Source organism: Odontesthes bonariensis, chromosome 3, assembly GCF_027942865.1.
Source record: "Odontesthes bonariensis isolate fOdoBon6 chromosome 3, fOdoBon6.hap1, whole genome shotgun sequence".
Classification (NCBI taxonomy): Eukaryota; Metazoa; Chordata; class Actinopteri; order Atheriniformes; family Atherinopsidae; genus Odontesthes; species Odontesthes bonariensis.
In genome coordinates this window covers 33,727,618-33,753,072 of record NC_134508.1, presented here as the reverse complement: position 1 = coordinate 33,753,072, position 25,455 = coordinate 33,727,618, and the positions used below count along the sequence as shown (strand labels likewise).

The 25,455-nt window shown below is 42.0% G+C and overlaps 1 pseudogene; it reads left to right on the top strand.

Moving 5' to 3' along the window:
- Nucleotides 1–20,011, top strand: part of LOC142376959 (dynein axonemal heavy chain 8-like) — a 38,548-nt pseudogene extending 18,537 nt beyond the window's left edge.
- The last annotated feature ends 5,444 nt before the right edge of the window (nucleotides 20,012–25,455 follow it).

The following is a 25,455-nucleotide window of genomic DNA, read 5'->3' as shown; positions in this document are numbered from 1 at the left end:
TGTTTTCTTTGACCTAATTTCAACAGAGTGTCCCGACTATATTGAAATTGGGGCTGTAAATCCCTTTTACAGTTCGTGTAAATGGAAAAAAAAAAAAAAAGATTTCTAATCTTTGGTAGTTTAATCTGTAACATTGCTTGGGTGTATCAATTCTTCGGTTTTTAGAAATCTTTGATAATTGCAGTTTGATAAACGTGTATTTCTGCTTTCAGCTGGACAAATGTGTCATGGCGCAGGGAGCTGTGGAGCTCTGGCTTGGAGAGCTGTTGCTGCAACAGCAAGCCTCCTTACACTCCATCATCAGAGCTTCAGATCTAGAGATAAACGATGAAGACTTTGACCTTCTCACTTTCCTTGACAAATATCAAGCACAGGTGAGTAGACAACATTGTGGCCGCTTGGAAATACATTTAGCAGGTTGATTTCTAATGCAAGCCAGTATCTATCAGGTCGCCATGGCTTGCACCTCCAGCAGGTTGTACTGTGTGATATTTGCTTTTGTTATAGATTTTCTCCACAGCTTCAGTCTTGTACTAAATCTATGACACAACTTTCCTCCTTTGTGGAAAAAAGTTTTTTAAATAACAAGTGTGAATATCTTTGGAGTTTTGTACGGAAGCCCAGAGCGGACGTGGTACGTATAAACTTTTGTTTGATGGTTTTCGATCATTTCCAGAAAACAATAATCGTTTTCTCCAGATAACGAGATAATTATCTCGTTATCTGGAGAAAACCATCAAAAAAAAAGTTTATACGTACCACGTCCGCTCTGGGCTTCCGTAGTTTTGAGAGATACGATGGTATCATAATTGATTTCTATATTCATAGAGTTCCCAAGATTCATTTTATTCTGCCTTGTCTGTTTTAAGGTGGGCTTGTTAGGAATCCAGATGCTTTGGACAAGAGATTCTGAAGAGGCCCTAAGAATCGCTGCCGATAAGAAGGAGATCATGCCTCTTACGAAAAAGAGGTTTCACAACCTACTCAGCATGCTCATTAAACAAACCACCTGTGACCTGAGCAAATTCGACAGAGTCAAATATGAAACACTTGTCACAATTCATGTGCACCAGAGTGACATTTTTAATGACCTGGTAAGGTTTTTTTCTTCAGTAAATGTCTGTTCTTTTCTTTCTGTAAAACACTTGAGTTAAGCTCCGCTTTGTTTGCAGGTAAAGAAGCGTGTGAAATGTATCAGCGACTTTGAATGGCTGAAGCAGAGCAGATTTTACTTCAAGGAGGATCTGGACAAAGTCATTGTATCCATAACTAATGTCGACTTCATCTATCAGAACGAGTTCTTAGGCTGTACTGATCGGCTGGTCATCACCCCTCTGACTGACAGGCAAGAAAAGAGAAAATTGATTTTTATAAGCAACTTGCTGTAATAAGTCAACTTTGCTTGTAGGTTTTAATTCCTATGTTGCATTCAAGAACATTTTTTTTTTTCTACAAAGGTGTTATATCACACTGGCCCAGGCTCTGGGCATGAGTATGGGAGGAGCTCCTGCTGGGCCAGCCGGCACCGGTAAGACTGAAACCACCAAAGACATGGGTCGTTGCCTTGGCAAGTACGTTGTGGTCTTCAACTGCTCGGACCAAATGGACTTCAGAGGACTCGGCAGGATATATAAAGGTACATTAGGCAATGAAACAAGTCATCGAGCAGTGGTGTACAGTTTCATTTATGTGATGTCCTATTGTGTTTTTATTTTCCAGGCCTTGCACAGTCAGGGTCCTGGGGCTGCTTCGATGAGTTCAACAGAATCGACCTGCCAGTGCTTTCCGTTGCTGCTCAGCAGATCTCAATTGTTCTGACATCACGAAAGAAACACAGAAGCACTTTCATTTTTACGGACGGAGACTGCGTGAACTTGAATCCAGAGTTCGGCCTGTTTATCACCATGGTAAGACATGGAAACACACAGTCCTATTAAAAGAAACTCCTTGAAACTAGATGGAAAACATTAGATATACAGTATATACAAAGATATGTCATGCCTCTGTATCTAGAATCCAGGATATGCAGGCCGTCAGGAACTTCCTGAAAATCTAAAAGTGCAGTTCAGGACAGTGTCCATGATGGTGCCAGACAGGCAGGTGGGTCAAGGCTTCTTTCTGTGGAGAGAAACGTTTTTCTTTTTGCTGTGGTCCTAACACATCCCTCTACACTTTTGTCTCCGACAGATTATAATGAGAGTCAAACTAGCCAGTTGTGGATTCAATGAGAATGTTAACTTAGCACAGAAATTCTTTGTTCTTTACAAACTTTGTGAGGAGCAACTCACAAAACAGGTGAGAATCTTGTTAGCATTTCATAAGTCCTATTTTGTTTGGTTATTGAACTACTGACATATAACCTCTGCTATTTGACAGGTCCACTATGACTTTGGACTAAGGAACATCCTGTCTGTGTTGAGAACACTTGGGGCGTGTAAAAGAGCTCGACCTGATGACACTGAGTCCAGCACTGTCATGAGAGTGCTTCGTGACATGAATCTGTCCAAACTGGTATCACACAAACTTAGTTCTTACCAACAGCTGTGATATATTGAATTGTATTGAATTGTGGGTGTGAAAGTATACTCTGTACACTGGATACAGTGCTGTGAATAAAACAATCCATCTGTGTGTTTCAGGTGGATGAGGATGAGCCCCTCTTCCTTAGTCTTATCAATGACCTGTTCCCTGGTATCCAGCAGGACAACAGCACATATACTGAACTTCAAGCTGCTGTTGCTAATCAAGTTGAGCTTGCCGGTCTCGTTAACCACCCACCGTGGAACCTCAAGCTTGTTCAGGTGCCTTAAAATTGTTGTTTAGCATAATTATTATAAAGTTAGCTTTTGGAAAGTACTTTTCTTACTGGTATATCACTGTTGCTGTCTGGGTCAGCTTTATGAGTCTTCTCGAGTGCGCCATGGGCTGATGACTTTAGGCCCAAGTGGGGCCGGGAAGACCTCGGTTATCAACGTTCTTATGAGATCACTGAGTGAATGTGGAACCCCACACAGAGAGATGCGCATGAACCCCAAAGCAATCACTGCTCCACAGATGTTTGGTCGTCTGGATGCAGCAACTAATGATTGGACTGATGGAATCTTTTCCACACTGTGGCGGAGGTCACTCAAAGCTAAGAAGGGTAATTCCAACATTTTGTCAACATCTAAGCTAAGAAAGTGATTGTGATTAATACAGATGAGATCCTAAGAAAAAATATAAAACTGTCCAAATGAAAACGGTATTGTATTAAATAATATCTAAGCAATACATAGTATTGTACTTTAGACATTTTTATCATATTACATTCAGTATAACACAATATAAAGGTTGTTGCAATTTTAATGTGATGCTAAATACTGCATCTGCACGATATTACTGCCCAGCTTCAACAAGACAATGAAAATGTCAGCTCAGAAGCTGAGCACTTTTCTTAAGCTATAGATGCCAGTTCATGCATATTTAGAGCTAAAATATGAGACGTCACATGAGACAGCCAGTATGGTTTACTGCACAGTGCGTTGTAACCAAAACACAACAAAACAAAATGGTGCCTTGGTCGTAAGCACCTCGTCCCTGACATGTAATCCCACCTTTCAGATTGACACCACCGCATACGGAACTACACTTAGCCTTGTCTGGTCCGAGGGTAGCAGCTGGGGCAAATCCCAGGCTCCTGTTCCTACGGGACCCCAAAACAGGCCCCTTTTAAGTTCTGGGAATGACAGTGGAGATGCTGTTGTCCTTGGCACACACTGGCTCGCCCACTTTTGATCCAGTAGTGGGACAGCGGCTCATTAGTGACTGACAAAGTGCCAGAGGCTGCCGGAGAACTCAAACATTTAATTGCTTCGACGGGTTTACTCTTCAGGGGAAGTCATCTGGATTGTGCTGGATGGTCCCGTTGATGCAATATGGATCGAGAACCTCAACTCAGTCCTGGATGATAACAAAACACTGACCCTGGCTAATGGTGACCGCATCGTCATGTCACCATCCTGCAAGTTGGTGTTTGAGGTGCACAACATGGATAATGCCTCCCCTGCTACTGTGTCCCGTGTGGGAATGGTTTTTATAAGCTCCTCAGCTCTCAGCTGGCTACCCATCCTCCAGGTACTTTTGTGATATCTAAGTGTTGAAGACTTTTTTTTTCCTGAAAAAGAACAATGCTTTGTAAGCAGTGCTTAGATAGAACTTGGCTTTTGTATTGCAGGGATGGGCCAAGAAGCGCCCTGCTAGAGAGGCAGAGAGCATCATCGGTTTATATGAAAAGACATTTGAGGATGTTTACATGTATATGAGGCAAAACCTTAAACCCAAAATGGAGCTTTTGGAGTGTAACTACATAATACAGGTGTGTATTTAAAAAAAAAAAAAGACTGAGAATAAAAACAGAATCAGATGATGCCTCGAAGCCTGAATTGTTTGACTATGTTCCTTCTTCAGTCCGTCAATCTGCTGGAGGGCCTCCTCCCAACCAAGGAGACAGAGGGCTTTGCTGGAAGCAAGCACCTTGAGCGCCTCTTTGTCTTTTGCCTGATGTGGAGTCTGGGAGCTCTTTTAGAATTAGAGGACAGAGACAAGCTGGAGGTCTTCATGAGAGGTCATGAAAGCGAAATTGATGTGCCTCAAACCAAGCCGGGAGAGACTATATTTGAGTACATGGTCAACACAAACGGTACAGTTATTTGACACGTAAAAGAGCATCAATTTGATGTTTTTTTTTGTATAGTTTAAAGTGAACAAGCATTTGAATGTGGTGGCATGGTGGTTAAGTTAGCACTTCACAGCAAAAAGGGTATTATTGCGGGGTTTGTGTGCCCTCCCTGTATCTGCATGGCTTACACTGTAGTTGCGAGTGTCTGATTGTCCGTCTCTGTATTAGTCTTGTGTTGGACGCTCTAGCGTCCCTGCCTTCTTAACCAATAGCAGCTGTTAAAGGCTTCAGCCTCCTGCTACCCTCAACAGGGTTTACAGAATCTGGTCTCATTCCAGAGGCATCAGATTCGGAGATTTTGTTAAGACCCCTTCGCACTGCATATACCCACCTGAGAGTAATCTTTAGTATCAGTTATACGTTGTTAATTGTTGTGAAATAAGATGTATTAGAAATATTTGCTTTAGATGTCTGATACTGCCTCGAGTGGTGCGCCACAGCACAGACATGAAAGGACCCATTGTGCATACGTTCAGCACATCGCCAGCTTTGACAACGATGGGATGAGAATGGGTTTATATGTGACTAAAAAGAATGGCGACTTTTGTTTTAGGTGAATGGTGTCACTGGAACAATCTTGTGGAGGAATATGTCTATCCAACTGACCATGTGCCTGACTACACCTCCATTCTTGTTCCAAATGTGGATAACACAAGAACCTCTTTCTTGCTGGAGACTATTGCCAAACAACACAAGGTGATCTTGTGGTTTTTAAAAGAATATTTAGATAATGTTTATACTTAAAAATATGTTACTTTTTGTCTAAACTCTAAATGTTTTATATGTACAGGCCGTACTGCTTATTGGTGAACAAGGGACAGCGAAGACAGTGATGATCAAAGGCTATGCAAAGAAATACGATCCTGAGACGGATCTGTTCAAATCACTGAACTTCTCATCTGCCACAGAGCCCTTGATGTATCAGGTAAAAGATATTTTAAAATGCTTTTTGTGCTTGAATTTTTACAGTCCTACATTGGTTCATGTTTGCAAAAACTTTCTTCGTACACAGCGATCAGTGGAAAGTTACATTGAGAAAAGGATTGGCAGCACCTATGGACCCCCAGGAGGACGCAGGATGACCATCTTCATCGATGACATAAATATGCCTATTGTCAACGAATGGGGAGATCAGGTGTTGCTTTCTTTTTTTTTTTTAATGAACATCTGTCTGTCTATCTGTCGCTTTAATCTGATGAGTTACTTTATGTGGCTATCCAACCAGATCACAAATGAGATAGTCCGCCAGATGATGGAAATGACTGGCATGTACAATCTGGATAAACCAGGAGATTTCACCACGATTGAGGATGCACAGATTCTGGCTGCCATGATCCACCCTGGTGGGGGTAGAAATGACATCCCACAAAGACTGAAGAGACACTTTACAGTCTTCAACTGCACTCTGCCAGCCAACACCTCCATTGATAAGATCTTTGGTAGGTTGGTCTAAAATAATCCCATTTGTTCTGCTTCCATTACTGTAGTTTTCATTTTACAGTTAACGGTTTCTTCATGTTCTTTTTGTGCAGGTGTGATTGGCTCTGGATATTTCCATGAATGCAGGGCATTCCAGCCAAGCATATCAGCAATGGTTAAATGTCTAGTGTCTGCTGGGAGGATCGTTTGGCAGTGGACAAAGGTACTTACCTGGAATATGATGAGAAGTTTATAATAGGAATTGATTATAGGTATATGGTATTGATAAGTTTGTTAACTTGTTTTATGACACCACATTGAAGGTCAAAATGCTTCCAACACCATCAAAGTTCCACTACATTTTCAATTTGAGGGACTTGTCCAGGATCTGGCAGGGAATGTTAAACGTTAAGGCAGAGGAGTGTGGTGACATCTCCACCCTATTGGCTCTTTTCAAGTGTGAATGTACAAGGGTGATAGCAGACAGGTAAAATCCTTTTTTAAGTTAAAAAACAAAAAGTTGGAAGAAAGCATTACTCTAAGACTTTGCTTTGTTGCAGGTTTATTTGCTCTGAGGACAGAGATTGGTTTGAGAAGGCTGTATGTCGTGTCATCCAAGAGCACGTTGACCCAAACCTCGTTCAAGAGCTTCATTCTGAGCCGTATTTTGTGGACTTCCTCCGAGATGCACCTGAGCCAACTGGAGAGGAAGACGATGATGCCTGTTTTGATGCCCCTAAGATCTATGAACTGGTGTGAAATCTGAATTCGTACATCAGCGCTTGATAGTTTCATGGTAGTAAGTTGATGGAGGAAACTGTCACCATAATCTGTATGAACAACTTGTTTCAGGTGCCAGATTTTCAGTTCTTGTCAGATAAGCTTGTGATGTATCAAGCTCAGCACAATGAGGTAGTAAGGGGCTCCACCCTGGATCTGGTTTTCTTCAAAGACGCAATGACTCATCTTGTCAAGGTGACACCTGAAGCGAGTATAGCTGATGCATTTCTTGTAGACTAGGCTAGATATAATACTGATTCTTTTTAGATTTGCTCCTCTTTAGGTCTCACGAATCATTCGCACTGACAATGGAAATGCCCTGCTTGTGGGAGTGGGAGGATCAGGAAAACAGAGTCTGACGCGCCTGGCCTCATACATAGCTGGATACAGCATCTTCCAGATCACATTAACCAAGTGAGATGAGTCATAGTTGTGAGAGCTCTGTTTGTAGGGACTTTAATCACACTGATCAAACTGTTCTTGGGGCTCTCTGAGGGTTAGAGGCGCTCCCCAAAGGACAATGAACCATCAGGGGCTTTTTTTCTGCTTGCATTCAAGTGATATAACCTGCAAACCTGTCTCAGTCGGCCCTAGGTGTCACTTTAAGTCCATTCCTCTGTTTCAAAAAAATAATAATAATACAATAATTTCTTATTATATATTGCTTATAGGCAATGTTTTAAATAGGTTTGTTTGTTTTAGTTTTTTTTACTTCCCTTTGATAGTAGTGGTTCCAGTGGTGTGTTCATACCTTCAACCAGTCACTGTACACTTACCTCATCTGGACCTATCACGTCACCTTCATGTCTCCGTTATGCTGGGAAAGCTCCCGCTCCAAAGTAGAAATTAAAGACGCCACAGAAGGAGTTCTATAAACTGTGAGCTCCTACTATAGACGTTCTTCCAGGGTCTCGGGTGATTGGTCAAGCACATGAATACAGTACTAAGATCAGCTCTAATTAACTGCAATTAATTTTATCCTTAAAAGTAGGAAACAAATAAAAAGTTCAATTCGATAAACGTACCTATTAAAGGCGGGGTAGGGGATCTTTTTCTGGAACATTTTTTTACATATTGCTTGAAATACTCTTCACACCCCCATTGCAACCAATTAATTAAAAGTTTTGACACAAATATGAAATTTTTTAGTGGCCTCTAGAACGTACAATCTAGGAAAAACAGTATGCAATCTTTGTGAACGGATCGTTCACAATGATTGGATTCTGATGCCGTCTATCACCTGCAATCTGCTTCCCCCCCCCCCCCCCCCCCCTGTGCGCGTACCCTGCTCCGTGAACGAATTATACGTCTAGAAGCTTGGCAGGAAGCTAAACTAGAGCCAGCTTGGCTAGCACCTAGCATTATTAAACGTATAGTTAGCATAAACTAAATACTAAATACTAAATACGGCAACAATCGATGCTTGCTGTCAGAACAGCGCTCGTGCACCTTCTTGCTCGTGCGCGTTCATGTACTCTAGAGGCGTGCCTTCGGGGGGAAAGTGAAGAAAAGGGTTGGGACTTTTTACCTGTGTATTTTCAAAATGCAGCTTCGCTGGACCCAAAATCCAGGATCTCCTACCCTACCTTTAAAATACAAGAATGAGTGTCCTATGAAGCCACGAGCTGTTTGTAGTTGCATTTGCACTGAAAGTGAAATGCTGGGCCTTCTTTCCAATTATGTGGTGTTTATTTTTCCTTACTTAGAACATACAACATGAGTAATTTCATGGATGACCTGAAACTGTTGTATAACACAGCGGGGGCTGAGGGCAAAGGCATCACCTTCGTCTTTACAGACAACGAAATCAAGGATGAGGCTTTCCTCGAGTACCTCAACAATATTCTCTCTTCTGGAGAGGTGAGATCTCATAAAGGTATAAAGGCGTATCTGAATATCTGCTGATTGTGTAACTGAACACTGGAATCTTCAGTCTAATTGAAACGGACTGGAATTGGTCCTGTATGACTGAAACAAAGAGGTGGGGCAGAATGTAACGTCTCAAAGGAAAAGCTTCGCTGGTCCTGACCATGTTGTAATCGTTTCAGGTCTCCAATCTTTTTGCAAAAGATGAGATGCAAGAGATCACCCAGAACCTGATCCCAGTTATGAAAAAGGAGTTTCCTCGAATTCCACCAACTTTTGACAATCTTTATGACTACTTTATATCTCGGTTTAGGAAGAATTTACACGTTGTTCTGTGCTTCTCACCGGTAAGTTGAAACTTTGTATATTTTCTGTTTATACCCAAAAGCAACCGCCCAAACTTTTGCTACTTTTATTCCAAATCTCTTTTTATTCACAGCATGTTTAGATGCTCAACAGTGACATTATATATACACTTACACCCATAACTACCTCCATAAATGAACCTTTTCATTGGAGTTTTACTCTACTCTTGTTTAAAGGTGGGGCAGAAGTTTCGCTCCAGATGTCTGAAGTTTCCGGGCTTGATTTCCGGCTGCACAATGGACTGGTTCACCCCTTGGCCCAATGAGGCTCTGGTTGCTGTGTCCACCTATTTCTTATCTAAGTTTCACATGGTTTGTCCAGCTGATGTGAAGACTTCATTGATGACCACCATGGGAACTTATCATCACAAAGTATCTGAAACATGTGAAAGTTACTTTGAAAGGTATCACATTTACACAAATCCAATTTGTTCAGAAACATACGCTATCAAACACAGTCCTAACGCTGTATGTTGTTCATCTCTCAGGTTTCGAAGACGAGCTCACGTCACCCCTAAATCTTACCTTTCTTTTATAAATGGTTACAAAACATTTTATGCCGAAAAGCACAACTATATCAACACTTTGGCAGAGCGCATGAATGTTGGTAAGGAATTTGAACAGGAAGGCAGTTGTGTCTTTATAAAGATTGTGTACTTTATGGAGGATTTTGTATGGTCTACTCCTGTAAAAGATTACACCAGATGTTACTGATTTCCAGGGTTGGACAAACTGATGGAGGCCAGTAAGTCGGTGGCTCAATTATCAAAAGATCTTGAAGTAAAGGAAAAAGAGCTCGCTATTGCATCTGCCAAAGCTGACAAGGTAAATCAGATACGTCCAAGCTCCTGTGACCTGCAGATAAGATTGATGATGGATGGATGTTTATGAGCAACTTTCCTCCAATCAGTACTTCCACAGTAATGTAAAACCATAAAATTAAGAACAATTTGAGTTCTGTACATAGTGAGGTAGCAGAATCAGTTTATTCATAGGTTCATTGTGGAAATTAGCTTCTGGTTTGATGTGAATAGCTGACAGAGGTTTTGTCATTTCTGAAAAGCTGTTTGAAAGGTCAACACCATGGACGCACGCGTATGATGCATTTGAAGGCATGAGATGTTTATTTTTGCATTCACCAAGGTGCTGGCAGAGGTGACAGTCAGTGCTAAAGCTGCAACCATTGTGAAGAATGAGGTCCAAGTTGTGAAGGACAGAGCCCAGAAAATTGTGGATGGAATAGAGTATGAGAAAGCTATAGCTGAGGAAAAGCTGGAGGCTGCCAGGCCAGCTTTAGAAGAAGCTACAGCTGCACTGAATGTGAGATATCTCTGACTTATTTGAAGATATTTACACCGTGCATTCTACGATATGTTACATGATATACTTAAAAACTCCACAGACCATCAAGCCAGCTGACATTGCCACAGTGAGAAAATTGGCCAAGCCTCCACACCTGGTCATGAGGATCATGGACTGCTGTCTGATTTTATTTAACAAAAAGTTAGACCCTGTTACATGTGATCCAGAACGAAGCTGTCTTCAACCATCATGGTCAGAAGCACTGAAGGTAACAAATTTCCTTTTTCTAAAAATTCAGTTGTTGCAAATGATAAATATATGAATTCCACTCATATATTAAAGGAGACACATTGTGCCCTGAGGTCTTAAATGTGTCATGTTTGGTTGAAATACTACAGAGATATAACACAGCAGCTCTTTTCAAGCCCACATTTGCAGGCCTTTTTTTCAGTATTAGTTTTAGGAGGTGGAGTGAGCCAGCGGACTCAACTCTGCTCCTCTCTTCTGCAGGGTGTGCCTTTTTTGAGATTTGTTCTACAGCTTTGATGCTTCCATGCAAATGTAAATTTGGACACAATTCACACCTAAAAACCCTTAAAGTGCATTAATATGTGAGAAGGTACAGTAGGTAGCCTGAAAGCTCATGAAATGAAAGAAGGCCTGTAAGAAGTTGGATTATTATCAAATTGATTTCTTAAGTAAACTTAACTAAACAAAAAGCAAGAACAAATTAGTCTTGACATCTGGCTTTTGGGTTAAAGCGAATGCAGCACGATTTAAAGTTGAAGATGGATGGGGATGAAAAGATGGCAGCTGGATAATTCTGCTCTGAGTGCAAAACTGAGCGGCGTGTTCTTCCTCACAAATGGCATTTGCATGAATTCATTTGTTTTGTCCTTTTCAGCTTATGAGTGGCTCTGGTTTCTTGACAAGCCTCCAGCAGTTCCCAAAGGACAGCATTAACGAGGAAACTGTGGAACTACTGCAGCCTTACTTTGACATGGAGGATTACACCATGGAAAATGCCAAGAAAGTGTGTGGTAGTGTAGCTGGTCTGCTCGCATGGACTCGTGCTATGGCCTCATTCTTTGCCATCAACAAAGAAGTGTTGCCACTCAAGGTAAAGTTAAAGTTCATCATGTTGGCGACTGTTTTTTTTTTTTTTCTTTTTCATTTTAGATTTGTCGTAGGCGGCTATTCTTCTCCAATAATGCCATTTAAAACTCTCTATTCTCAGCCTGTTTGAATCCATTTTAGGTAAATAGGTGATTAAACCTCATTTTTAGCCCAAAGCCTTTTTATGCTACAGTATAACTGCATTGTTTGTTTCCAGGCCAACCTTGCCATTCAAGAGAACCGTCTAACTGTGGCTAATAACGAGCTGTGCGCGGCAGAGACTCAGCTGGCTGAAAAGCAAGCAGAGTTTGACAAAGTCAAGGCCAAATGCGACGCTGCAATGAAAGAGAAACAGGTGTGACGCACCCTTTTGAAAAATGTCACGACTGCGTTGACTTAAATCTAGAGATTGTAGCTGACACAGGCGTCTTGTCTTTCAGGAATTGGTGGATGATGCTGAGATGTGTAGGAATAAAATGCAGGCTGCATCTGCACTTATTGACGGACTTAGTGGAGAGAAAGCTCGCTGGATCGAGCAACGCAAAGAATTTAAGTCACAAATAAACAGGCAGGTTACAAAGGAAATGCAATTGAATATCAAAATGTTATATTCCAAGGGGGGTTAGTCTTTAAAGAGGTTCATTACTAGAATTAAGGATTGGTTCTTCAAGGACAGATTTAAAAGGTTTTGATAATGGCTTTTATATGAGTCCAGCTGCTTCTGCCTTTGTTTTCAGACTTGTGGGTGACGTACTCCAGCTCACCGGCTTCTTGTCGTACTGCGGTCCATTCAACCAGAGTTTCCGTGATATGTTGTTGAAGGACATCTGGGAGGCGGAGCTCCGGAAGCACAAAATCCCTTTTACAGAAAATCTCAACATCATTTCTGCCCTGGTGGATGCTCCCAATGTGAGAACAATGCCAGCCTATTTTTATTTGATACTAGTCCTGTGAAAAGTAAAAAAAAATCATTTGAACCATTGACTATCATTTTTAATATTTAAGATAAGTGAGTGGAACCTTCAGGGACTCCCGGGAGATGACTTGTCAGTTCAGAATGGCATCATCGTCACAAAAGCAACAAGATATCCCCTCCTCATCGATCCACAGACTCAGGGAAAAGCTTGGATTAAGAAAAAGGAAGAGGCCAACGAACTTCAAGTATATAGCCAAATGATTTTCACTTGTGTCATTTTTACCCTAATTACACGCTTAAGTAAAGCATGTCGTAGAAGTAAACTGATTTCATGTTCAGGTCACGTCCCTCAACCACAAATTCTTTCGCACACATTTGGAAGATTGTATTTCCATGGGACGCCCAATGCTCATTGAGGATATATTTGAGGAGCTCGACCCTGCCCTGGACAACGTGCTCGAGAAAAACTTTATCAAATCTGGGACCAGTTTCAAGGTATTTTTAACCTTCATGTCCATTCAAATTTACCAATACAACTTTAAAATGTGTACACTCTTAAAATTGTCTTCAATGTTTTTTTATAGGTCAAAGTAGGAGACAAAGAGGTAAACGTAATGGATGGGTTCCAGCTCTATATAACTACCAAACTGCCTAATCCAGCATACACTCCAGAGGTCAGCGCAAAAACATCCATTATTGATTTCACTGTAAACATGAAGGGCCTGGAGAACCAGCTGCTCGGCCGAGTCATCCTCAAAGAAAAATACGTGAGTGTGCCATTTGTTCCAGAAACGCAGCTTGCTTTCCCCATTTGGTTTAAAAATATAACTTTATCTGTGATTGTTTTAGATAACTGTTTTTCCAGTGTAAGAATATGATATTGACTGGCTCTTGGTTTTTTTCCACTCATCTCAACAGGAGCTAGAAGCAGAAAGATTGAAACTAATTGAGGATGTAACTGCTAATAAAAGAAAGATGCAGGAGTTGGAAGACAATTTGCTGTACAAACTCAGCAGCACTAAAGGTCCTATAGTTACTGTTGTAGACTAATGCCAGTTTCTCCAGTCATACCTGTTCTTTTTCCTAAAGTGAAAGTGTGTCTGTTTGTCTGGTTAAAGGTTCTTTGGTTGATGATGACTCCATGATTGGCATTCTGACCACGACTAAGCAAACTGCTGCGGAAGTTAGTGCAAAGCTCAGTGTTGCAGCTGAAGCAGAAGTAAAGATCAATGTCGCTCAAGAAGAATACCATCCAGTTGCCTCTCGAGGAAGCACATTGTACTTCCTCATCACGGAGATGAGCATGGTCAATATCATGTACCAGACCTCCTTGGGTCAGTTCCTCAAAATCTTTGATCTGTCACTCGCAAGGTATGGCTTTATCGTGATTTAAGAAGTATGTCTGCACAGTCTTATCATAAGATGTTTGAGATTAAAGCTCGGAAACTATTCCAACCATTACTTCCTCTAATGACCAACAAATTTGTCTGGAAAGAACAATAGGTTGACAAAGATGTTTCTTTAACCACGCTGTGGTGTGGTCGTAATCTTCAAATATGCTTTGTTCTCTGTGTCTTTGCCTCCCTCGTTTTTTTATGCTGATTTTTTGTTTTTAATTAATGCGCTTTTGCAGGTCTGAGAAGGCCTCCAAAACTCAGAAGCGGATTGCAAATATTATTGAATATCTGACGTTTGAGGTTTTCCGATACACAGTCAGAAGCCTTTATGAAAACCACAAGTTCATCTTCACACTCCTGCTGGCCCTCAAGATTGACTTACAGAATAACAGAATACAACACAACAAATTTCAGATTCTTATTAAAGGTAAGGTGTGCATCATTCCCAGGAAAAGTTGAATTGCCTTTTGGACTTGACATCTCTGAACATAATTGATGAAACAATAGGTGGCGCAGCTCTTGACCTGAAGACCTGTCCATCAAAGCCATTCAGCTGGATCCTGGATATGGTGTGGCTGAACTTGGTAGAACTCAGCAAGCTGCCACAGTTCACTAACATTATAAACCAGGTAAGCCATAGATCCACGAATGATCTGGACATCTGAATTCTTCATCTGCTTGTAGTGGCATCAGTTTTGGTATTGACATGGTTTGTAGGTGTCCCAAAATGGGAAAAACTGGAAAGCATGGCTCAATCTTGATGCCCCAGAGGAAGGCGTCACTCCAGATGGATACAACTCTCTTGATGTTTTCCATAAGCTTTTGCTGATAAGGTTGGGTCCTCCTACTTGAATGTTGATTACATGTTTGAATACACCATATTATAAAATGCAATCACCTCACAAGCTTTTTTTCTCACAGGTCTTGGTGCCCTGATCGCACCTTGTCTCAGGCCAGAAAGTATGTGGGAGACTCTTTGGGCATGAGATTCGTTGAGCCTGTCCTCTTGAACCTTCACAGCACCTGGCAGGAAAGTGATCCTCGCACCCCCCTCATTTGCTTCCTTTCTATGGGCTCAGATCCCACCGAACAAATCGAAGCACTTGCCAAGAAACTTAATCTCGGTGAGTTTGCCCTGTCCTGCCCCATTTTTTATTTTATTTTACTGAACTTTTTTATTTTCTGCTGAAGATGTAATGCCAAAATCTCCTGACGTCTGATTGTGTTTACATTCAGACCAGTTCCCAACTTGCGACGCTATCTACTTTTGATTCAGTTAGAACGGTATGAAACCCAAATTTTGTGATTGATGTCCCTGTGACCGTGGTAACCAACTGTATCCTGGATGTTGGTTGCTGTGTGCTCTTTGCAGTGGCACCTTGGGTGTTCACTGGGCAATCCAGCTCATGTATTTGTTTTCCTGAGCATAAATTCATTTGATTGTGGCTGTTAAAATTCCACTAATTGAAAGGTCTGTGGTTTGATCCGTGGCCCTTAATTCCCCGTAATGTTTCATCCTTGTGTAAGTGTGTGTGTTATGTTGTGTTAGAAAGATAATTATGTTTTGTATGTACAGTATAGTTAAAGGCCTGTGGCTTGTACTGCAAAGTCCTGAGTGGTGGATTAGACCAGGGGGGAAAGCACTATTTAAATGCACTCTATATGTTCATGTCTATGTAAATACTCCCACTGTTTCGGTTTACAGAATGCAGAGCAATATCTATGGGACAAGGACAAGAGGTGCATGCAAGGAAGCTGGTCAAGACATCAATGACAGAGGTGCTTTTAGAAGTTACTGAAGAAGTATAATGCATGAGTTAAGCCTTTCCAACTGAGGCAGTTCCAGGATTGGTACCAGTTCTTTGACCAAGAACCCCTCAATTCAGGGTCTGGAGGGAACCTGTGAACTCTGAGACCAGCTAACAGTTTGACCGCCATTAAAAAGATAAATAAATGAATACTGAGCAAGGGGAACATTTAGACGTAAAATCGATATAGCATCGAAAAGCTAATGATGTCATTTTTCATCTGATGTTTTAGATAGTGTTAATATTGCCAGTTGTGGTTTGCAAATGGCCATACACACAGAATTGACCATGTCTGAGTGGGATTTGTAATGGAAATCAGAGTTTATAAATAGCATTGCAGCCAGGGCTTAGAAATGCCAGCTGGCAGTATTAAAACATTACATACCATTTATAAGCCTAGATGCAAACTGCATTTGTGAAAGCACCCCTCATAGGGCGGTAATCATAAATGCTGACTGTGTTGTTGGAACGAACGTATATGACCACAAGGCTCAGGAGTGGCTCTCGTGCATGTGGACAAGCAAATGGTTTCATAGAAAGTTCACAAAGTAAAGCAGCTTCCAGCAGGTGACGGCATCTGGTGAATGCTTTCATGTGGGAGTGTATTGGATTGTCCTGATGTGCAAGCTAGAGTGTTGCTTCTTGCTTTCAACAGCAATGGCTGACTGTTTGACCTGATCCGTGGCTTTTGTGTCTGGATGTGTACAGGGAGGTTGGGTCCTTCTGCAGAACTGTCACCTGGGGTTGCAGTTTATGGATGAGCTGCTAGAAACTATCACAGTTACAGAGAGCATGCATGACACGTTCAGGGTGTGGATCACCACAGAGCCACACGATCTGTTCTCCATCACACTCCTACAGGTGAGACTTGACAACATCGTCATAAAAAGGAAGGTGTTAAAAGTTTTTGTACACGCACAGACTGTCTCTCACTCTTTACCTTTTAAGTCTTCCATCAAGTTCACCAACGACCCCCCCCAGGGAATACGTGCTGGTTTGAAACGAACATTTGCAGGAATTTCACAGAACCAGTTGGAAGTCAGCAACCTGCCCATGTGGAAGCCTTTGCTGTACGGTGTGGCCTTTTTACACACTGCTGTGCAGGTACTGCGCATTCTAAGTTCACGCGTGTCATAGTGGAACTTTATTTAAAGGAAATATTAAAAAAGAATACATGCTTTGCTCCTGGCACAGGTTATATGAGAAACAGAGTGAACTAACCATATTTAGAAGTACCGTAACCTTGACAATGGCACTACTTAATTTGGTAGCCTTTTTTTTCTTATTAATTTCATAATTGATAATGAAATCATTTGTGCCATTTTAATAATGCATTAGGCAAATTTTCCACCTCATTACCATATTGAGAATGTGTTGGCTTTAGTTTATTTTATAGCCTTTTGAAGTTTGAGTGGTTTGTATTTTCCAGTGTAGCACAAATCAACTCGTGTCTGTGACTTTTTTCCTCCAGTAGAAGGAAGGCTGTTCGTCATAATAACACAGGGATTTTCTGATTTTACATGGTAACCTTTTCTTTTTTTTTGGCTTTGTAAGGAACGACGTAAATTTGGACCCTTAGGTTGGAACATACCTTACGAGTTCAATTCGGCCGATTTCTCTGCAAGTGTTGAATTTGTTGAAAGACACTTGGATGATTGCGGCCCCAAGAAGGTGAGCGTTTTGCAGCCCTGGTTTAATATTTGTATGTCATCCTCCCTCCCTCACTCACTACTTTGTGTCCCCCCCCACAGGATGTGTCATGGATAACCTTGCGATACATGCTCGCTGAGGTGCAATATGGAGGAAGGGTCACAGATGACTATGACAAACGCCTGTTGAAGTGTTTTGCTCGTGTAATAATCCCAGTTTTTTTGTTGATTCGTGTGTTACAACTCCCGGTGTTTTATGTTGCATTGTATTACATTTGATACGACACGTGAAGCTCAATGTTCTTAATTACAGGTGTGGTTCAGTAAGAAGATGTTTGACCCAACATTTTGCTTTTACACGGGCTACAAAATTGCGGTGTGTAAGACAATAGAAGAGTACATGGATAACATTCAGAGTTTACCCACTGAGGATTCACCCCAAGCACTGGGGCTGCACGCTAATGCTGATATCACGTAAGGAGAGTGTCGTCATGATGAGGCATTAAAGCTGCGGCCGGCAACTTTTTTTTAGTCATATTAGCTTGAACTGTCATGGGATTCTGGAAGGAGAATATTAAATAGGCTGTTTAGGAAAAATAACGAAATCTGTAGCTCCCTCTGAAGCCTGTAATCATGCTTGCAAAAACCGAGCGCTCCCGGCTGTTTTTAACCAATCAAGTTAGGGCGGAGGAATCCTACCTGTCCATCACAGCTTGTGCACACGCTGCTGAGCGTGAGTCTGCCCCAGCTTGTGTGCGCTCACACTGGTGTGAACTCACGTGCACAACCTCGTCCACAGAGGGGGAGGGGTTTGGGGGGCGATTCGGAGCTTGTTAGAGGTTGGGGGAGGGACCTGAGAGTGTATCAGTTTGAATTTTCCGACTTTAGACTCGGAATTTTGAAAACCTGCCGACTGCAGCTTTAAAAGCGGTCTTGTTGTATTTACTATACTTAGGTTTTCTTGAGGTTATTGCATTTCTCTTCTATAATGAATGTTGACCAGATACCAGACAAACACATCTGCTGAGGTGTTAGACACAATCACAAATATTCAGCCCAAGGAAAGTGGAGGGGGATCTGGAGAGACTCGGGAGTCCATCGTCCACAAAATGGCAGAGGACATGTTGGACAAACTGCCCGCTAATTACATTCCACATGAGGTCAGTTGGTAGGATCATTAGGCTTTTTACAGGCCAATGTACACGTTCTCTTAATCTAAACTCTGTAACTTTGATGGGTTCAGGTCAGAGCCAGACTGTTGACAATGGGAGCTCTTAACCCAATGAACATCTTCCTACGTCAGGAAGTGGATCGAATGCAAAGGATCATCTCTGTGGTGCGCTCGAGTCTGACTGACCTGAAGCTGGCCATTGATGGCACAATAATAATGAGTGATGTAAGATTTCTGATTCCTCAGCACATCGCTTTATATTTGCTTCTTAAGATACGCACTTCTCTGTATGTTTGTTACTCAGTTTTTTCATCAACGATTGTCTGTTAGAGTTAGATTAGATTTTCAGGAGGCTTTAAAATGCTTTCGAACTCCTGGTATGTACTTTGTTCCTAGAACCTTCGTGATGCTCTGGACAATATTTTTGACGCTCGTGTGCCCAGCCTGTGGAGGAAGATCTCCTGGGAGTCTTCCACTCTGGGCTTTTGGTACACCGAGCTTATCCAGAGAAACAAACAGTTCTACAGTTGGGTGTTTCAAGGAAGGCCCAAAGCGTTTTGGATGACGGGTTTCTTTAACCCTCAGGGTGAGTTTGTGGTTTTGATGGAATGAGGCCTTTTACAATGTCAAACACTGAGTTGGCTGCATTACTGGTTAAGACCTTGAAGTTTTGAGCATGATGGAGCTGACACGTCTTAAAGACTTCCAGCAGCTAAAGTTACACGTTATTAGACCTAATGTTTACTTGAATGTTTGCAGGTTTTTTAACAGCCATGAGACAAGAAGTAACCAGGGCGAACAAAGGCTGGGCTCTGGACACAGTCACACTGAACAACAAGGTCCTGAAGAAGTCAATGGAGGAGATCACAGCCTCGCCAACGGTGAGTGGGTGTTTTCTGCTCACTGGAAATGTGAAAGGAATTTAACCGTGTGCTATTTTGTTATTGAATGCCTTTCCTCTACAGGAAGGGGTTTATGTCTATGGTTTGTTCCTGGAAGGGGCTGGTTGGAACAGAAAGAACATCACTCTCATCGAGTCCTCACCCAAAGTACTCTTCACACCCATGCCTGTCATCCACATGTTTGCCATCAAATCCAATGCTCCTGTGGATCCGAAGCTGTACGCCTGCCCCATCTACAAGAAACCAAGGCGCACAGACCTCAATTACATCACAGCAGTGGTGCTACCTACTGTCCAGTCACCAGACCACTGGATCTTACGTGGGGTTGCTCTGCTCTGTGACATCAAATAATAAACAACTGTATTACTTTTTAATGTTGTCCAAAAAACAAATAAACGTTTTTTCTGCAGATTAGGTGAATTACTTGTTGACTATGTATGTGAGACTCATCTATGGAGCCATTGATCAACTACTTAAGTGATAAAAATATTACATTAGTTTGCTTTGAGGGCTTACCACTTATCACAAGGACGTTAATGAGCCAGTGAGTAAGTAAAAGCTCCGGTGGCTCCAGCAGCTCTTTTCTTACCATGGAGATCATATATGATGTCTATGGTCTCACCTCGCCCTTCTTCTTCTTCTTCTATTTTGTTGGCGGTTGGCAAACAACTTTTGGAAGCATTACCGCCACCTATTGAAATGGAGTGTGAGTCTGGGCGAAAACTATCTCAGCTAAATATAAAAAAATAAGAATAAATAAATAATTAAAAAAAGGTATTATATCCTTCTAATCAGTCATGTGGCTTCTAGATAGTGAAAAAGGTACTTAAAGCACATCTCACTTGAGTTCTTCTGTAGTATTGTTTTAATGTTTAATTGCACACTTTCTGACTCTAGTCCTAGGATGAGGTGCTGCCTCTCCTGGTCAAACCTGACACGTTGCTCTATTACATGCTCCACGGTCTCAGTAGCACCACATACACTACACTTTCCATCAACATGCTTTTTAAAAACAAATAGCGTACTGTTCAGACCAGAACGCCCAAACCTCATCCTAGATATGATGTCCTCCTCTTTGGTGGGTCTTGCTGTTGGTCTAGCATGACCAACCACCCCTTGGATGGCAAAGTACTTTCTCCCAGTAGCTGCACCACTCCACTCACTCTGCCAGATCTCCCTGGACTTTGTCTTGACAAGTGACTTTATCTCTGACTTGCTATAAGCTACTTCTAAGGTAACCTCAGGGGTCACACATGCTTTCTTTGCGTACTTATCCGCCAACTCGTTCCCTCGTAAGCCAACGTGTGCTGGTACCCATAGGAAGCTGATATCGGTGCCTGAGTTTATGAGTCCATTTACCATCTGTGCAATTTCTAAAACAATATCCTGTCTGGACTCCGACATGGTACTCTGAATACTCATCAGGGCAGAAGCAGAATCTGAGGCAATTAGCACTCATACTCACACATTCCTTGGTCTATTCCCCTCTATCCAGGTCAAAGCAGCGAGGATGGCTACTAGTTCTGCGGTGTATACAGCAAGATCATTGTTTAGCCTTTCTTTTTTGCACATCTTAAGCTCTGGTACTACAAATGCCACACCCACTTTCCCGTCAGGTGACTTTGAAGCGTCTGTAAAACACACAAGTTTATCCTTGTACTGAGCTCTGATATGGCACTCAACCATTTCTTTGCTGAACTCCTCTTGCTTCTTCAACTCTAGAAGTGCTAAATCTATTACAGGTTCCTTTAACAGCCATGGTGCTACAACTGAATATGTGACAGCTGCACACAGAGTAAGTGCCTGCAGGCCTCTGCCTTTTGAGGAACCACCCACCCAAAGCTTCTACCTGGTTTATCTTTCTCCTGGCAGTGAGTTCACACAGATAGACTGCTGTGGCCTTCCCTTTGCCCTCTGAGGTTAGCCCAATAGACTAAGGCCAGCTGATCTCTCCTTATATGCAGTGGCATTTCCCCCACCTCTACCTGTATAGCATTAACAGGAGTCGACTTCATTGCTCCACAACGCGTTCTTACGGCTTTATGCTGAATAACATCCAGTTTTGCCAGGAGCGTCTTAGATGCAGATCTGTAAGCCACACGACACATCCATAGTCAAATACAGACCTAATAAGGCTGATGTATATCGTTCTCAAGGCTGACCTGTTTGCTCCCCAGTCCACCCCTTTCAGACAGCGCATGGCATTCAGTACCTTTTTACATTTCTCAATCATTTTTTGCATGCGAACAGACCAAGTTAATCTCTTATCTAACCACAGGCCTAGATATTTAAAACAGTTTACTCTCTCTAGTTCTGCGCCTGATAACTTCAGCTTCAAACCCATGGGAATGTTCTTTCTAGTAAAAAACAAGGTTTTAGTTTTGTCAATAAACATTCTAAATCCCCATTCAAGGGCCCACGCTTGGACATGGTCTACTGCCTGCTGCATTTTACGCACAATGAAATCCACATTTCTGCCCCTTATCCACATTGCACCATCATCTGCAAACAAAGCAACATGGACAGATTCCTGCACCTCTTTAAAGACATCATTAATCATGATCAGGAACAATATCGGGCTGATAATGCTTCCTTGCGGAGTGCCGTTTTCCACTGTATATTCACTGCTGAACTCTTCATTAATTTTGACCGTGATACTCCTGCCTGATAGGAAATCCTTGACCCACTGAAACATTCTACCCTTGATACCCATTTGCCTGAGTTTAATTAGGAGTCCCTCTCTCCAGACCATACCATAGGCCTTCTCTATATCAAAGAATACTGTCAGTACTGTCTCCTTATCAACTTGGGCTTTCCTTATTGAGTCTTCTAAGGCCACTACTGGGTCCATGGTGCCCCTTCTCTGCCTAAATCCACTCTGGTAGCTGTACAAAATATTTCTCGTTTCTAACCAGTAAACCAACCTATCATTCACCATTCTTGCCATTATTTTACCCAGCTGTGAGGTCAGCGCTATAGGTCTATAGTTTGATGGCATCTTTACATCTTTCCCAGGCTTCCTAATAGGGATTATTACAGGGATTATTATTACAGTCAATTTCTCCAACATAATGTAGCATATCTCATCCCTTCCTGGGGTGGACCTACCCACTTTCTTTAACGCCCTATTCAATTCACTCAGGTTAAAGGGCGTATTTAGAGCATTCTGCTGCCCCATCTCCTCCTCTAACATATGCCTGTAGCTATCTATTGTGATTTCTCTTCCTCTTGCCTCACTGGGAGTAAGATTCCCTGAGCTGTGTACCTGTACAAGTGTTTTAGCAATGGCCTCTGCCTTATCCTTACTGCCTATAATAACTCTGTCCTCTACCTTCATTATTGGATATTCCAGCTCTCTCCTAATGCCTCTCATTTTTTTAATCATTCCCCATACATCCCCTATTGGGGTAGTTCTGTCTAAAGTTTCACAAAATGCTTTCCAGTACTCCCTCTTAGATTTTTTTTAACTTTAGACCTCACTACCACTTGACACTGCTTGTAATTTATCAAATTCTCAAAGTTCAATGTTTTCTTTAAAATTCTAAACGCTTTGTTGCGCTCTTTGATAGCCTTCCTGCACTCTTTGGACCACCATGGCACTATCTTTCTTGCCCTACCTGTAGGGGTGGGCGGGATGCACGGTATCATACCTTATGCGCTATTTTTCACCAACGGTAGAGATTTTTTTGCCATACCTTATACCGCAATAGCTCATGAGTCCTGTAGATGGCAGTAATGCAAAGTTTTGAACATCCGCTTGGATATGCCGTGCGACAGTAATCGCAAGACAAGGTAACACGAGTAATTTGTTTTACCACCTGCGGGCTAACCATGCTCCGGAATATGAAACGAGTCAAAGCCGGTGTTCTGTCGATTTCTCCTACTTGTCGAGATTTGCTACTTTGCGGTTTTGCGCATGCGCCGAGCCGATTTTCTAAGTTTCGTTTTCACGCCCATAATGTTTTGCTACCCTGCGTCTCAGCTGGTGTGTAACGGTAACATCCTCAAAATCCTGATTATTTTCTCTTTTGGAAGACATGGAAAGTAATAAAACACTCATCGTATTAACAAGCAGTTTAACATGCACAAATGGGGTGTCTGAAACATGACGCATATTTGAGCATGTTGAATAAGTGGAAGGCGCCTATGAAAGTTCCGTTATCCAAGAGGCAGCGGCTTTTCTCTCACAGAGTTTATTCGAGGAAATGTACCTTTTCTTGTTTTTTAAATATAAATATAACGTATATATTTTTTATATTTCCTGTGTTTTCTGTTTTGCACAATAAATTTAATTTAATATTGCTGCAAAAATCCTGATTGAAAGTGTTTATTTGGTGCTATGGTAACCACTGAGAAACTGTTCTGTTGTAATTTATATACAAAAGTACCATACCGCGGTATATACCGTATACCGTCAGTGGCTCAAAAGGTACACAGCTCAGGGAATCTTACTCCCAGTGAGGCAAGAGGAAGAGAAATCACAATAGATAGCTACAGGCATATGTTAGAGGAGGAGATGGGGCAGCAGAATGCTCTAAATACGCCCTTTAACCTGAGTGAATTGAATAGGGCGTTAAAGAAAGTGGGTAGGTCCACCCCAGGAAGGGATGAGATATGCTACATTATGTTGGAGAAATTGACTGTAATAATAATCCCTGTAATAATCCCTATTAGGAAGCCTGGGAAAGATGTAAAGATGCCATCAAACTATAGACCTATAGCGCTGACCTCACAGCTGGGTAAAATAATGGCAAGAATGGTGAATGATAGGTTGGTTTACTGGTTAGAAACGAGAAATATTTTGTACAGCTACCAGAGTGGATTTAGGCAGAGAAGGGGCACCATGGACCCAGTAGTGGCCTTAGAAGACTCAATAAGGAAAGCCCAAGTTGATAAGGAGACAGTACTGACAGTATTCTTTGATATAGAGAAGGCCTATGGTATGGTCTGGAGAGAGGGACTCCTAATTAAACTCAGGCAAATGGGTATCAAGGGTAGAATGTTTCAGTGGGTCAAGGATTTCCTATCAGGCAGGAGTATCACGGTCAAAATTAATGAAGAGTTCAGCAGTGAATATACAGTGGAAAACGGCACTCCGCAAGGAAGCATTATCAGCCCGATATTGTTCCTGATCATGATTAATGATGTCTTTAAAGAGGTGCAGGAATCTGTCCATGTTGCTTTGTTTGCAGATGATGGTGCAATGTGGATAAGGGGCAGAAATGTGGATTTCATTGTGCGTAAAATGCAGCAGGCAGTAGACCATGTCCAAGCGTGGGCCCTTGAATGGGGATTTAGAATGTTTATTGACAAAACTAAAACCTTGTTTTTTACTAGAAAGAACATTCCCATGGGTTTGAAGCTGAAGTTATCAGGCGCAGAACTAGAGAGAGTAAACTGTTTTAAATATCTAGGCCTGTGGTTAGATAAGAGATTAACTTGGTCTGTTCGCATGCAAAAAATGATTGAGAAATGTAAAAAGGTACTGAATGCCATGCGCTGTCTGAAAGGGGTGGACTGGGGAGCAAACAGGTCAGCCTTGAGAACGATATACATCAGCCTTATTAGGTCTGTATTTGACTATGGATGTGTCGTGTGGCTTACAGATCTGCATCTAAGACGCTCCTGGCAAAACTGGATGTTATTCAGCATAAAGCCGTAAGAACGCGTTGTGGAGCAATGAAGTCGACTCCTGTTAATGCTATACAGGTAGAGGTGGGGGAAATGCCACTGCATATAAGGAGAGATCAGCTGGCCTTAGTCTATTGGGCTAACCTCAGAGGGCAAAGGGAAGGCCACAGCAGTCTATCTGTGTGAACTCACTGCCAGGAGAAAGATAAACCAGGTAGAAGCTTTGGGTGGGTGGTTCCTCAAAAGGCAGAGGCCTGCAGGCACTTACTCTGTGTGCAGCTGTCACATATTCAGTTGTAGCACCATGGCTGTTAAAGGAACCTGTAATAGATTTAGCACTTCTAGAGTTGAAGAAGCAAGAGGAGTTCAGCAAAGAAATGGTTGAGTGCCATATCAGAGCTCAGTACAAGGATAAA